Genomic DNA, 14,032 nt, shown 5'->3' with positions numbered 1-14,032 from the left:
TGGTCCCTGCTGTTCGGCCACCTGGAGGGGCGGCTGGGCGCTCCATCTGTCCCTGGGCCCGGCTCTATCAGCAGCCTCCTTCAGCTCCCTCACAGCCACGCGTGCTGTGCCACACAGGCGTGCACACGCTCCCAGGGCTTCCTCTCCTGCTTTAAATATCGCCCTTTCCTGCCCACATCACCCTTCCCAAAGCTGGGATCTCCTTCATGTCCTCAGCCTTGTCCCTTCAGCCGCGACCCCTCAGCCCCACTCAACCCTATTCCCTCAGCCGTGTCCCGTCAGCCCCGTCCCCTCGTCCCCGTCCTCCATCGCCGCCCTTTGGCCCCACCCCTACCCCGCCCCCATCACTGGCCACGCCCCCACCCCGCCCCGCGCCGCACCCAACCGCTCTGCCCGTTCACTGCAACGCCGCCTCCGCCCCGCGCGGCCGCGCGCCGCCCGCGCTCGCGCTGATTGGTCGGTGCCGGGCGCGGCGCGGCGCTGATTGGCCGGGCGGCGCGAGCCCCGCCTCCCCAGCCAGCAGGGGTAGTGCGCTCGGCGCGCGGCCAGCGCGGCTCCGCTCCCCGCTCCTCCTCCCGCCGGGCCCGCAGGGGACAGCGACACTCGCCAGGCGCCTCCGTCCCGGCGCTGCCCCGCGCCCCCCGCCGCTCGGTAAGGCCGCGGGGAGGGGCTGCGGCCGGGGACGGGGCGCGGGGACACCGCGCTGCGGGCGCGGCGTCCTCCGACGCGGCGGAGGGGCGGCCCGGGCCGAGCGGGGGCTCCGGCCTCGCCGGTGTCCGGGGGGCCGGGGCCGGGAGGTGGTCGGGGCTGCGGGGCTTGGGAGCCGCGCAGGGAGCGCCCGCAGCATCCCCGAGCATCTCCCGGGGGAGCCGGCGGAGGGAGCGGGCGCTGCCGGGGCGCGGCTTTGTTGCTCGGGGGCAGCGGCGGGGCTGGGTGCGGGGGTCGGGGGGGCTCCGGGCGTTGCCCGGCCTTGCTCCCGCAGGGTCCCTTCGGGCCCGGCTGCCCCGGGCACACGGAGCCGCGCGTTTCGCTCAAGGGCGGCGCAGCGGTTCCGCAGTTCTCCTCGGGACGGCTGGAAACTTTCCGTGCCGCCTTCGCGCCCCGTGCTGCCCCGCCGGCCGCCCCGGCTCCCTCGTTGCCGGCTTTATAAGGAGGGCGGCGGGCTCGCAGCGGCCGCGGGCTGGGGATGATGATGAGCATGGGCAGAGCGCGGCTCGGAGCGCTGGGTGTGGCGGGCCGGGATGCGCCAGGCTCCAGCCAGGCCTCTGCTCAGTCATCGCCCCGCAGCCCGGCCGCAAACGGAGCGGGGCCGCTTTCGGGATGAGCAAACTTCTCCTGCAGAGCTCGGCCGGGCTCGGGGTACAGGAATTAAACAAATGCTCGCCACGGCGCCATGCGGGGCTGCTCTTAATAAGTTTAAGCTCACGGCGGTGAAGTTTGGGGTTCTGTAGATGCTGTTCTGCTGCCAAAAGCTGCTTCTAAGTGGATCCTGGTAGTATGAGTGTTGTGCTCTGCCTCTCTTCGAGGGGTGTGTTAAAAGCCTGCTCTGTGAACGTACTGAACCTGAATTTAGAGGTTTAGTTCTCTTTTCTTTAGGTGGTTCTTGATCTCTCCTTCTTGGTGGTTCCCTCGCTTATTTCCTTCCCCTGATTCCTGTATGGATTTAGCAGATTAACCCATTGATTTTAGAGCTTTTAAAGAAGTTTTTATTTATTTTTCAAGCTGGAATCATCTATGGAGTGAACCATGTTCTTCCCAGTTTACAATTCCAGCTGGAAGGCTTCTTGAATAATACAATAGCCACCCAAGTCCTGCTCAGAGTTTCAGTGGGGAGTAACAAGCCTTGCTCGGGGCCTCCTCCTGCTCTGTGTGATGCTTCTGTGGCTTCATTTTGTAAACTGGAGGGACAGGACTGCTCTGGAGTTTTACAACTCTAAAGCTTCTTTTCTCCTTGCCAGGGCCTGATGTCCCATCTGCTGTGTTTTGCTGGTATTGTATCTATAAGGTGCTGTTGCAGCTTAATGAACTCTTTTATTTGAGAAAGAGAGATTGTAACTCAGAATTATTCAGGTTGATAATACAATTATGATAAAGGTGACATTGGCTGGACAGACCTGTCTGTCAAATTCACTTTAGGGGCTTTTGCTTTTCTTTGCAAGAAGCAATGACATTTCTGATTATCCTTCCAGATGCATTTTGCAGAATTCACAGGCTCTTTTGAAGTTTTAAATTTTTTTGTTCTTTTGTGCCTTCTTGCATCAGAAGAGATGGGCTTTTTCAGTTTGAAAAAGAGCTTAACTTACTTGCTGTTGCAACAGCAGCAATATCCTGTGTCTTTTGTTTTGTTTGGTAATAATTACATGTTAGTGACAAATAATAAGCTTGAAGCAGAATAGCTGATCTGTTTGTGACTGTGATTGTTGACTCTGAAGCTGAAGGCCGTGGATATTATTAAATCTGTTTTTATGTGTCTCTGCAGAAATGACATCAGGGAAAGATCAGATAATACAAAGAAGTGTCAGTGGTTTGAAGATGCCAGCCTGGGGAGTTCAGCTAGAGCCCAGTGTTGCCATGGGTACAGTTTGTGGGTCACCCTGGTTCCCCCCGAGCCCTCAGCTGATATTAGGAGAGGATTATGTCACTCCTGGCCTTAAAGAACAAACGGGGAGGCTGCTGGAGGACACTTATGGCAGCAGATCCTGGCTTTATCAGCTTGTTCCTCCAAGGCAGGGCTGTGCCAGGCACTGTCCCGTGCTGGCCACGGATGCCAGGCAGGCTCCCAGGAGTGGGGACACCGTGGCACAGCAGGGCTCCTCTCTGCAGCACATGTGGAGATCTGCTCCAACAAGTGCCTCATTTGGCTGTGGGGAGCTTTGAAGGCTGTGGGTGCTGTGGGAAGTGATGAGAGCAGCCCTGTGTGGGTGAGCATGGAGTGGCCAGGGGTGAATAATCCCACCAGAGGCTCCCAGCCACTGCTGGGACCAACCTGGGCTTACTCTGGTGAGTGTCATTTACAGGTGGCAGTACTAATTGTGAACTCTTCGGGTTCAGTGCACTCGTCTGTTCCCTCCCAGGGACACCAGGCAGTTTAAGTCAAGGTTTGAAGCAGCAGAGCATTGCCCAGACTGTTCTGTGATGGTATCAAACACCCCCACGCCTCCAGCAGCCTGAGCAGCAGTGAGAACAGAAGCAAATTGGGTTTTGGAGGGGCAGAAGGTGAGGCTGAGTGGAGGCTGGGGCAGGACGGATTTCCAGCCTTAAGCTCGTTATGTGCAGTCTGAGGAGTGCTCACTTGGACCAGATGAATTACGTATTCCTGCTGGTAAAAGGGCTGACACAGCTGTAATTTCAGCCAATGGAGCTGTAATTATATTTGAGGTCCCAGCCCCTGTAGTATTTTAGTGGTTGTCTGTCTTCCCTAGAAATAAATGAATCTGAGCCATTCAGTCAGCTCTGAGTTGTGGCAGAGTTCAGGTTTGGTTCACACCCATTGCATGTTCTTGCCCTTGTGTACCTCAGGCTTAAACTCACCTGCTGTTTGCTGAACCAGTGATGTCTCTGTCGCTCAGTTCTTGGGCTGCATTTGTCTCTCTGCAGTGTGTCTTGATGTGCAAGCTTCCAAATTCTGACCTACACCAAAGTTATGACTCAGGGAAACCACTGGTCAGACAGGGTTCAGGTCTGTCAGGGTGAATTCAAGCTACTTGCAATTCAAATGAAAGTGATGGTTACTTGAAAGCGAAATAATGTGTGACTATACCTTGGTTTGGTCCAGAAAAAACCCAAATAATTTATTTTGCTAGGCCAGACATAGATTGGAAGATAAAATTCCAGCCTCCTCCGCTGAGAATGAAGAGTTCAAGGCATGTTACTCATCGTGTTGTTGCGAGTCAGATTGCAGACAACAAAATTACAATTTGTGTAGGTACCTGTGGAGTTTCAAAGGCAAATTGAAGAAGCTGATAGTGCTCTGAAAGGCAGAGTTATTTCCTGGAACCCTTGAGTTTGTGCTTCCTGTCTCAAATGAAACAGATGAAACTCTTGCTTAGTCAAATGTCTGTGCCCACAGCTTCCTTGTGCTTTAACAGCAATTGAACTGATTATTTCTGTGCTTTCTTTCTTTCCTCCTTGAAGGCAAATGGAATTATAGTCAGCTGTAGATCAGAGCAGCCAGGGGTCTGTGATTACAGCCCGTGGGAGGGGGCAGAGAGCTCGAGCCTTGAGCCGGAGCCACCAGCGCTGCATCATCTCCACAGGGTTCATCTCCAGGAGAAGGGGTGGATGTCCTCTGGAGCAGGTTCCTGGGAGATGGTGGACAAGCTGGGCTAGCAGAGCAGGTAGGACCCCTGCATCCCGTGAAGATTTCTCCTCCTACAGCTCAGAAAGCGATTCCATGGCTTAGTGTTGCGCACATGGGAAGGAATTTCTCGTGGGCAGAAAAGGTCAGTGAAATCAGTTGCTGTAGATGTTATGCAGATTTTAACTTGGTAGTGAGAAGAATGAAATACTTGTGGCTCACACTGTTGCCCTGTGTTGCTCTGGGTTGTTAATATTGTGTTAGAAATTGTTAAATATGAAATTTATTTAAAATTATTGGGAAATCTGAGCCTGAAGGATTATGAGCAGACATTGGTGTGATGCTCTAACACTCTTAAAAATTACATCAGGATGATGCTGAGCATTTGCCCCAAACAAGATCAGCCTTGGTCTCCTCTGAGTAAATTACTGATTTTTGTATGTTCCCATAAGAGCCCATATTCTGGAATGCTTCAGAGCAAAACTTTTTACAATTGCTGCTGTAGAAAACCTGTGAGACACCGAGTTAATGGGAAGTGTAGGTTACTCCCTGGATAAAAATGGCTGTGCATGTAAATGATGGTGTATTCCACCTCTAGAATGCGCATTGTTCCCTGGAAATGTCTGCTGGGAGGATGCTGGGTTATTTATTCTGTGCTCCCCTGGAGACAGGGAGGGAAGGGGCTGATTTCTTCCCTTTCTCTCAGAAAAGGCTGCTCCTTGCTGCTCTTTTAATCCTTGCCTTATTTTATTTTACTTCCTGCCTCTTAGAACTTTTCTTGGGTAGAGTGGCAACTGCTGAATGGGTAGTTCCTCTGGGGAGTAGCAAGATAGCAGCACTGAGATAAAGCTCACAGTGTCCCTGTGATTTGAACAAAACTGGCAGTCAAAAACAAGAGTTGTAGTTGCGTTATCGAGGGAGGTTTGTGTAACACAACAGGCCCTGGATTAACTTTCCTTTGCCAAGGTTGGATTTCCAGCCTCCTGGAGCTGGAGCTGCCCTTGTAAAGGGGGTTTAACACAGTCCAGCAGCGTGCTGGGGTCTGTCCCCTGCCCAGGAGCGGCTGTGTGGGTGGGAGGAGGGTTCAGCCCCAGGTGTACCTGAGCAGGTGACAGGTGACGTGCCAGCCGCGGTGTAGCTGTGGATTAAGGTGGAATGAGCAGCCCTGGCTGCGTGCTGGCTATCAGCCTACTCCGAGGAGCTCCTGGGACAAGTATGCAGTTAATCACATCCATTAGCATGATTAAAATCCTGATTAGCCTGTGTCACTCACTCCCATTTTCCTCCTACACTTCGCCCCTTTTTATCCGGGGCGTTTGCAAGTGTGAGCAGCAGCGAGGCTGGGAGTTGTGAATGGATCCCAGGATTCTGGGCTTTGTGTTGGAACAAAGTTCCTCAGAAACCTGCTGGCTGAAGAGAACATCTGAAAAATCAGCCCTTCACAGCCGGAGGAGCCTCAGCAGGACTGTGGGGAACCCAGCCGAGCATGGAGTGGGCTCGTCTTGCTCACATTCCATGTCTGGTGTGTCCTGACACCTGGATTTTAACATCTCCATCCCTGTGTGCTGAGGAGCTCCTGGTGCTGGCTGGAACCTTGGGGCAGGGCTCCTCTGGCCTCCAGCAGCCAGGGCTGAATGGGCTGGAGAACAAGTCCAGGGATGGGACAAGAGGGAAAGACAAGGCTGAAATTGAGGGTAGGGAAACTGCACATTAGCTGGTTGGATTTTGACTAGAAGTGGAAAAAAAGACAAAAAATGAGGTAATTGTGTGAATTCCTGCATGCAAAAACTCTCTTTTTTTAAAAACTTCACTGGTTGGGGAGATACTGTACATTCTCAAACTGGACCTTTTTGGAAAAGCCAACGTCTCTGAGCATTAGGTCATACACTTCCAACACATTCCCGCCTGGGAGTGAGTCACTGTCTTTTGTAAAATTGTATTAGAGCTACATCATCCCCAAAAGCTGTTTTTCAGCTGAATTTAGGGTGTTGACACTCGCTCTAAACAAAGTAAAGCTATGGGAGCATTTATCAGAGCAATTTCCAAGTGTGTTTACATACTCTGGAGCTGTGACTCCCGAAGTGCCGGGGCTCAATTCATCCTCGGGACTGGAAACCCTCAGCTCTCAGTCTGAGGACTGGGGCAAATAGCTCCATGTACCTTGAATGATGTTTGTGAAGTGCTTAAAATCCTCTGGAAGGGGCAGAGAAACATCCAGGTGCTTTTACCTGCTCTTGCTTCTCCCTCCTCCCATGTGTTTCTTGCAGGGGCTGTGGTGTGTTGGCTCTTGGCTGGAGATACTCTGGCAGTTTGTCCTTCCAGGAGTTGATACTGAGGGTTTGTTTCCATGTTATGACTTGATTTTCTCTAACAGAAGCTCGTTTGAGGTTCCAGCCCTCCTCCACTTCATGCTTTCTGTCAGGTTGTTGTGGCAGTAGTTCAGTGCAGTGAAATGGGGCAGTGAGAAATGGGTCAGTGCTCAGGTGGGATTTCTGCAGCTGATTTTAGAAGCTGCATCGATTCTGTTAAAGGGGAAGTAGAAACAACTGCTTGGAGAAGGGGATGCCAAGCACTCAGCACACTGGCTTTGCTGGGGAGAATGTGGTGGGGAGATGCTGTCAGTGGGATGAGTGAGAGCTTGGGGTGAAAAATCCTTGGCCAGGTTTCATTGGGAAGGCTGAGGCTGCCAGGCACACCTGGATCCCAGGATGGTTGGAGCTGGAAGGAGATCACCCAGGGCAGGGTCCCCTGGGCTGTGCCCAGGTGGGTCTGGGATGTCTCCAGAGAGGAGACTCCAGCCCCCCTGGGCAGCTGTTGCAGGGCTCTGCCCCTGCATGGACAGAGGCTGTTCCTGCTGCTGGGCTGGAGCTGTTGTGGTTTGGTTTGTGCCACTGCCCCTTGTGCTGTCACTGAGCAGAGCCTGGCACCATCCTCATCTCCACAGGGTTCATCTCCAGGGGAAAGGTGGGTGTCCTTTGTGGGAGATGGTGGGAAGGCTGGGCTGAGCAGAGCGGGCAGGACCCCTGCAGCCCAGGGGGGATTTCTCCTGCAGCCTCTCCTCATCTGGGAAAGGATCCAGACCCCACATCCAAATTCAGTGTTGCTGTGCTTGCTGTTAACTCCATTCCAGCTCATCAGAAAGGGACCTGAGTGCAGACCTCAGTGAGGACAGGGCAGGGATGAAGCCCTTGCGGCTGCTCTGAGCAGGATGCAGATGCAGATCTGAAAGTTGTGCTTCACTGACACTTTCCTGTAATCCCCTCTGGAAAGCACTGGGTGTTTTTAAGCACCTGACTCTCAGGAGTTCAGATCTGCCTGGGTTCCAGGCTCACTCAGAGGAGGAGGTGGGCTGTGGTGAGAGGAGCTCCCTGGCTTAGGCTGAGGGTCCCTGGGAGGTGCCCCTGGCAGTGCCATCTGCTGATGAAGTGACATCTGCTCGGGAAGTTCACCTGCTCCCTTCCCTGTGGGCAAGGGCAGCTTGGTACACACTTGAGGGGAAAATCAGCAATGATGTGAAGTCAGCAATGATGTTGGATGTGAAATGCTGTTGCAAATACTGAGGAAAACCCAATTGTGAACAGCAGCTTAAAGAAAGTGGTTTTAAATGTCATTGTTGGTGCTGTTTATAGCAGTTCCAAGTGCTTAACTCCTGCCTGGACCCTCATTGCTCTCTGCACCCAGGTTCCCTTTGGTGTTTGGTGTTAACTGAAATGCTGTTAGCACCAAACACAGCCCTGAATTTGGGATGTTAATTTTCCCTAGAATCCCAGAATGGTGTGGGTTAGAAGATCATCTCATTCTACCCCTGCCCTGGGCAGGACACCTTCACTATCCCAGGCTGCTCCAATCCCTGTCCAGCCTGGCCTGGGACACTTCCAGGGGTGGGGATTTTGGTGGTGTGGATGAGGTGTATTCCTCTGTGTGGGTTTTTTCTGTTTAACCTCTCAGTTTCAGCCATTTCTCTGCTGCAGCGCCCTGTTAAAAATTTAAGTGCAGTGCCCTGTTAAAAATGCTCCTTTGCTTATCAGCTCTGGTTTTAAGGAATCTCAGAAGTTTTTCTGCTGTCCATGAATACTTCCACTGCTGTTAATTAGGGAGAACTTCCAAACTGGGAGAGCAGAGACAAAAATCCCCAAGCAGCTCCAGCAGAGGCTCTGAATGAGGCTCTGCAGACAGGGGAGGCAGAGAATGAGACAAAGAACTGAGTCACCCTCTCTTCCTTCCTTTGGACTCTTGTGGTGGGAGGGAATTGTTTCTGTTTTAAGTCATAAATCTGAGCAATTAGCAACAGGGCTCTGGATGTTAATGGGTGCATCATTCAAACTCCTTACTTAGCAGGAGCTGTGGATTGAAGTGGGATAAATAAGCAGCAGTAAATGGAACAGAGTGTGTGATGGCCTGGTGCTGGATTCCCACTGGGAGGTTGTGGCTGCACAGCCTCAGCAGTGTGGATTTCATAGCTCTGAGTGCAGCCCCCAGCCCTGGGCCCAGCACAGAGAGCCCAGAGGAGGCACCAGGGGGATCCCAGGGATGGAGCAGCTCTGCTGGGAGAGCTGGGAATGTTCCCCTGGAGAGGAGAAGCTTTGGGGTGACCTCAGTGTGACCTTCCAGGACCTGGAGGGGCTCCAGGAGAGCTGGAGAGGGACTGGGGACAAGGGGTGGAGGGGCAGGACACAGGGAATGGCTCCCAGTGCCAGAGGGCAGGGATGGATGGGAGATTGGGAATTGGGAATTCCTGGCTGGGATGGAATTCCCAGAGCAGCTGGGGCTGCCCCTGGATCCCTGGGCAGGGCTGGGAGCAGCCTGGGACAGTGGGAGGTGTCCCTGCCATGGCAGGGGTGGCACTGGGTGGGCTCTGAGGTCCCTTCCAGCCCAATCCATCCCAGGTCTCTGATTCTGGGAGTGTTTGCTCAGCTCAGCAGCTGCTCTGGGTGCTGTGAGTGCTCCTGCTCAGGTCTGCAGGATGTGACCCCAGAGTGGAGGTTGGTGCAGGACGATGGACACACCCTCAGGCTGTCCCTGAGCCTGTCCTGCATTCAGCCCTTTGGGATGCCATGCTGTGGGGTTGGCACAGTGTCCATGTCAGGTGGTCCTGTGACACCACCCCAATGGGGACTGCAGGGTGCTCTGGGTGGCTGGAGCTGGATTGGATGTCACAAATTTGCATTTATACATGAAACTACAGTGTCTGTAATCTGCAGGGTTAATTTTTCCAGGATATCTTCATGCTTAAAGCATACATATTAATTTTCCTTAGGCTGTATTTTAACCTATTTAAGCACTTACGACATGAGAATTAAAGGATATTTCCATCTCGTGTTCTGAGGGCTGGATTTTCTTTAACTGGGGTTTTTTTAGATAAAATGTACTTTTTTTTTGCATTGGGATTTGGACAGAGCATGTAGGGCAATAGGATCAAGTGTCACATTGGGATTACATATTTGTCCTGAAGTGACCCTCTTAGGAGCTTGCATGGGTGTAATTGGTGAATGACTGGATTTATAGGGATGTATATCTGCATTAGCCCTGGTTTGATGGGACTCGAGCTGATTTGCTTTTGCTTCAAACTATTTTCAGCTTGGGGAATTCACTTTTAAGGAGAGATGCTATAATTTGCCTGTATTTTCCTTTAAAAGCAGTGGTGGTTTTGCCAGGATTTAATAGCTCTAAATATGAATTGTAGAGCAGTGTTGCACAGCATTGTCTGGTGGGTGAAACCTAAATTTATCCCAAAAGCTGCCAATTTGAGACCTCTGGGTGATAATGGTGTGGAAAAGCCCTTTATCATTACCAACTTCCCAAGATTCTTTCATTGCACCAGCCACTGTCTTGTTCTTAGAACTGTAACAACTCTTTCACTCGTGCTGTTCTGCATTAGTTTGGTGTGTTGTGTCCCTTAGCTGGCAGCTTCAGTGGGATTTCCCTCTCCTGGAAGGAATTCCCATGAATTTGAAGGCGTTGGGGAACATCAAGGAAGCTCCTTGCACCTCCAAGCTGACTTTCCTGCAGTGAAGGTTTTGAAAGGAGCAGTAATTGCTGCTCCTGCTGACAGACTCTGCCCCTGGGCACATCCCTGTGCTCTCATCTCTGAGCAGAGCCTGGCACCCAATTCTGCCTGCAGCCTGGGCTTCAGGGGGGTTTTCTGAGCCCCCTGCCCTGCTCAGTGCCACTGCAGCTCTGGGACCCCTCAGGTGGTGCTGGAGGAGGGAGAGGCTGTGATTCCCCAAGCCCTGCAGCTCCAGAGCATCATTTGCATTTTCCCTTTCATCCCCCTGAGCTGTGTTTGTGCCACAGGTTTCCCTCTGCTCTCTCCCCAAAGCTCCCAGCTGCTGCTTTTTCTCCCACATTTGTTTTCTCAGATCCTGTTTTAGGCCATCTGAATGTATTCAGTGTAAGGTGGGTTTCTTTTTTTGCTACAAGGACCTTTTAAAAACAAAAGGTGATTGGAGCACAGAGTTTAGCAACTGCTCCCAGAGATCCTGACTCTGGCTGGCATCAGCTGATGGTGTCTTGTTTAAACATACCACAGACTTGATGTTTTTTCCCCTTGGGGTTTGACTTCCTGTGATAAAAGGAGATTCCCTTTTAAAGCAGAGCTCTGTGGTTATATAATGAGAGGAGGAAATACTCCAAAAGTGACACTGGCAGAATAGAAAAGTTATTTTGGTGGCTGACTGTTGGACAGGAGAATAGGAAATTTGCTCAGGAGGGCACGGGTAACTCGAGTGCTCTTGGGAAAGTGAGAGGAACACATTTAAGGAATTAAATGAGGGAGTGACCAGGGCACAGCAGTGCAAGGAAGGCTGTGCTGAGGACAGAGCTGGTCAGTGCTCATCTAGGATTCCTCTTGGAGGATTTAACCCGTTTCCAGACTGCTGTTCCTCTCCTCCATAAGCTGCCGCCAAGCAGAATTCTCCAAGTCTGACCCTCCAAGAGCTGTGCTGGCTTTGGCTGATGGATTTGAAGCCATGAGTAAAAGTTAATTTTGAATTTGTGCTTTGTCTCCAGGGAGCTAACTAATTCCTCTGCTTGCCCCTCTGCTTCCCTCCCTGCCAAGCCCTGTGCAGGAGCCAGGGGTGAAAATTGCCTTTTTCTGCTGTTGCTGGGATAAAAATGGGAGTTCCCAGAGCAGTTTGCTGTCCCTCAGCAGGGTTTTTGGGGTAAAGATGGGAATTCTCAGAGCAGTTTGCTGTCCCTCAGCAGGGTTTTTGGGGTAAAATGGGAATTCTCAGAGCAGTTTGCTGTCCCTCAGCAGGGTTTTTGGGATGGGGTAAAGATGAGAGTTCCCAGAGCAGTTTGCTGTCCCTCAGCAGGGTTTTTGGGGTAAAGATGAGAGTTCCCAGAGCAGTTTGCTGTCCCTCAGCAGGGTTTTTGGGATGGGGTAAGGATGGGAATTCTCAGAGCAGTTTGCTGTCCCTCAGCAGGGTTTTTGGGGTAAAGATGGTAATTCTCAGAGCAGTTTGCTGTCCCTCAGCAGGGTTTTTGGGGTAAAGATGAGAGTTCCCAGAGCAGTTTGCTGTCCCTCAGCAGGGTTTTTGGGGTAAAGATGAGAGTTCCCAGAGCAGTTTGCTGTCCCTCAGCAGGGTTTTTGGGATGGGGTAAAGATGAGAGTTCCCAGAGCAGTTTGCTGTCCCTCAGCAGGGTTTTTGGGGTAAAAATGGGAGTTCCCAGAGCAGTTTGCTGTCCCTCAGCAGGGTTTTTGGGATGGGGTAAAGATGGGAATTCCCAGAGCAGTTTGCTGTCCCTCAGCAGGGTTTTTGGGAGGCTGGGATACACTCTGGGAAGGCAGCTGGATTCTGGCAGGGAGTCACTGAGCTCCCTGAGCTTTCCTAGCTCCTGCCCTTGGAGTTCAGACTCTGCACACGCTGCTCCTGCAGCTCTGAGCTCCCTGGGCATTTAAAATGGAATATTGATTTCCCAGGGCTGGGGTATGCCCACAGAAACATGCCAAGTGCCCACCATTCATCAAAATTAAGCTGGTTTTCTTGCTAGTCTGGGGTATGTTTATTTTTTCTAGTATGTAATTTATCTGTAGAATAATTTTTCAGCAGCCAGATATGCTGACTGTGCCTGTTAGGTTTCCCCAGTGAAATTCCCTGGCAAGCTTCACTTCTTCCAGGATCATTTTGAGGTGCTGATGTAATCAAACCTTTGAATTTGACCTCAACAAGAAATTATGTGGTGCAAAGTTTGCTCTTAAAATCCGTGTGGAATTGTTATTTTTGTGTATTTTTCGTGTAGCTGTTTGTGCTATTCAGTAACTTTGCTTTTGCTCTTTTTTTAATTAAGAGATGGCAGTTTATGCCTGAGGAGGGGGGAAGCAGGTTACAGATCCTTAACACCTCATCAAAATTTCAGTGGGAGTTATTTTTTCAGCTCTATTTGAATAATTAAACAGTGTGCTGAAGTAATTTTGCAAATGTGTGGGGGGGAGCACAAGGAGTAATGAAAACAGTTAATCTAAATGGAAATGCATCAGAGCATCCTGGTTGTGCAAGTGTAACACCCTGCGTTATTCTAAATAGTTGTATTACTCAAAAGAAACTTCCCAATTTATAAACTGAGGTGTGCAACATAAACAGAGATTGGGAAATGATCCTCTGAAAGAGAGCAGTGAAGCAGGGGGGCTCTGGTGGTGGAGATCTTGTTTAACACAGATCACCTTGAGCTGTGTAATTTTCCATACTGAATTTTTAACCCTTGCTTCAAGGCAAGGGTTTCCAAATTGCCTTGGGAGGACCTGCATTTTGTCCTTAAATTAGTTTAGTTTTCAAATGATAGATTGCAGAATCTCATTATTTATCAAACAGAGGCTTTGGATTAAGCTCAGATGTTCCTTTATTAGAGAATTGCAGCTACAAAGGGAGGCTGGGTACCCACCAGCTGCACTCTCTGACTGATAACAGGCTTTTCAAAGTAGTTTTCTTTCAGCAATCCTGTTAATGCTTTAAATTCAAGCCTAAACTTTTTTTTTTGTGGGATTAGGGGTAGGAAGAAAAAAAAAGCTGGATCAGAGGAATAAATGCAAATAATTCAGCATGAACAGCAGAGCAGGAGGGTGAGGTGAGTCAATTACTGTGATGTGTGTTTGTCAGTCAGCAGGACAGTATTGCACTCCCCACTTTATGGCATATTAAATCAGAATGTAAAAACTGTGACAGCAGATCAGGCAAAAGGTTCCTGTACGTGTGCAGAGCAGGTTTGGTGTCTGTTCTGTCCTTTTTTCATCTCCTTGGCTTTCACTCTTGTGTGCTGGGGGAGTGGGGGAGCTGTGTCCCCATGGCTTTGTTTGTGCTGCAGCCTCTGAGGGTCCTGGGGGCTCTGTGGGGTTCAGGTCCCACAATCCAAACCCTGAGGAGCATCCAGTTCCACCCCTGCCCCTCCTGGAGCCCCTCTGAGCTCTCCCTGGAGCTTCTCCTCTCCAGGGGAACATTCCCAGCTCTCCCAGCCTGGCTCCAGAGCAGAGGAGCTCCAGGTCCCTGTGCTGGTGGCTCAGGGCTGGGGCAGCTCTGCACTGGGGTCTCACCTGAGGGGCAGAGGGGCAGAATCCCCATTTTCTGGCTGCCCACACTGGGGATCAGCCCAGGCACAGGGGGGTCCCTGGCCAGGCAATGCTCAGCTTCTCATCCCTCAGTCCTTCTCCCCAGGGCTGCTCTCTGTTCATTCCCCACCCGGATTTGTGGATTTGTGCTTGGGATTGTCCCAGCCCAGGTGCAGGACCATGCCCTTGGCCTT

At 51.3% G+C, this 14,032-nt stretch overlaps 1 protein-coding gene across 1 annotated transcript in view; it reads left to right on the top strand.

Moving 5' to 3' along the window:
- Positions 1–520: 520 nt before the first annotated feature.
- MAP4 (microtubule associated protein 4) overlaps positions 521–14,032 on the top strand; it is a 155,696-nt gene continuing 142,184 nt past the window's right edge. The window contains 1 exon segment of the mRNA XM_030971476.1: positions 521–651. The gene's annotated coding sequence lies outside the window, so the exon portion shown is untranslated.

The sequence above is a fragment of the Camarhynchus parvulus genome, chromosome 2, assembly GCF_901933205.1.
Source record: "Camarhynchus parvulus chromosome 2, STF_HiC, whole genome shotgun sequence".
NCBI classification, from domain to species: domain Eukaryota; kingdom Metazoa; phylum Chordata; class Aves; order Passeriformes; family Thraupidae; genus Camarhynchus; species Camarhynchus parvulus.
The sequence above is the reverse complement of the archived record's forward strand: the minus strand, read 5'-3'. Positions and strand labels throughout refer to the sequence as shown.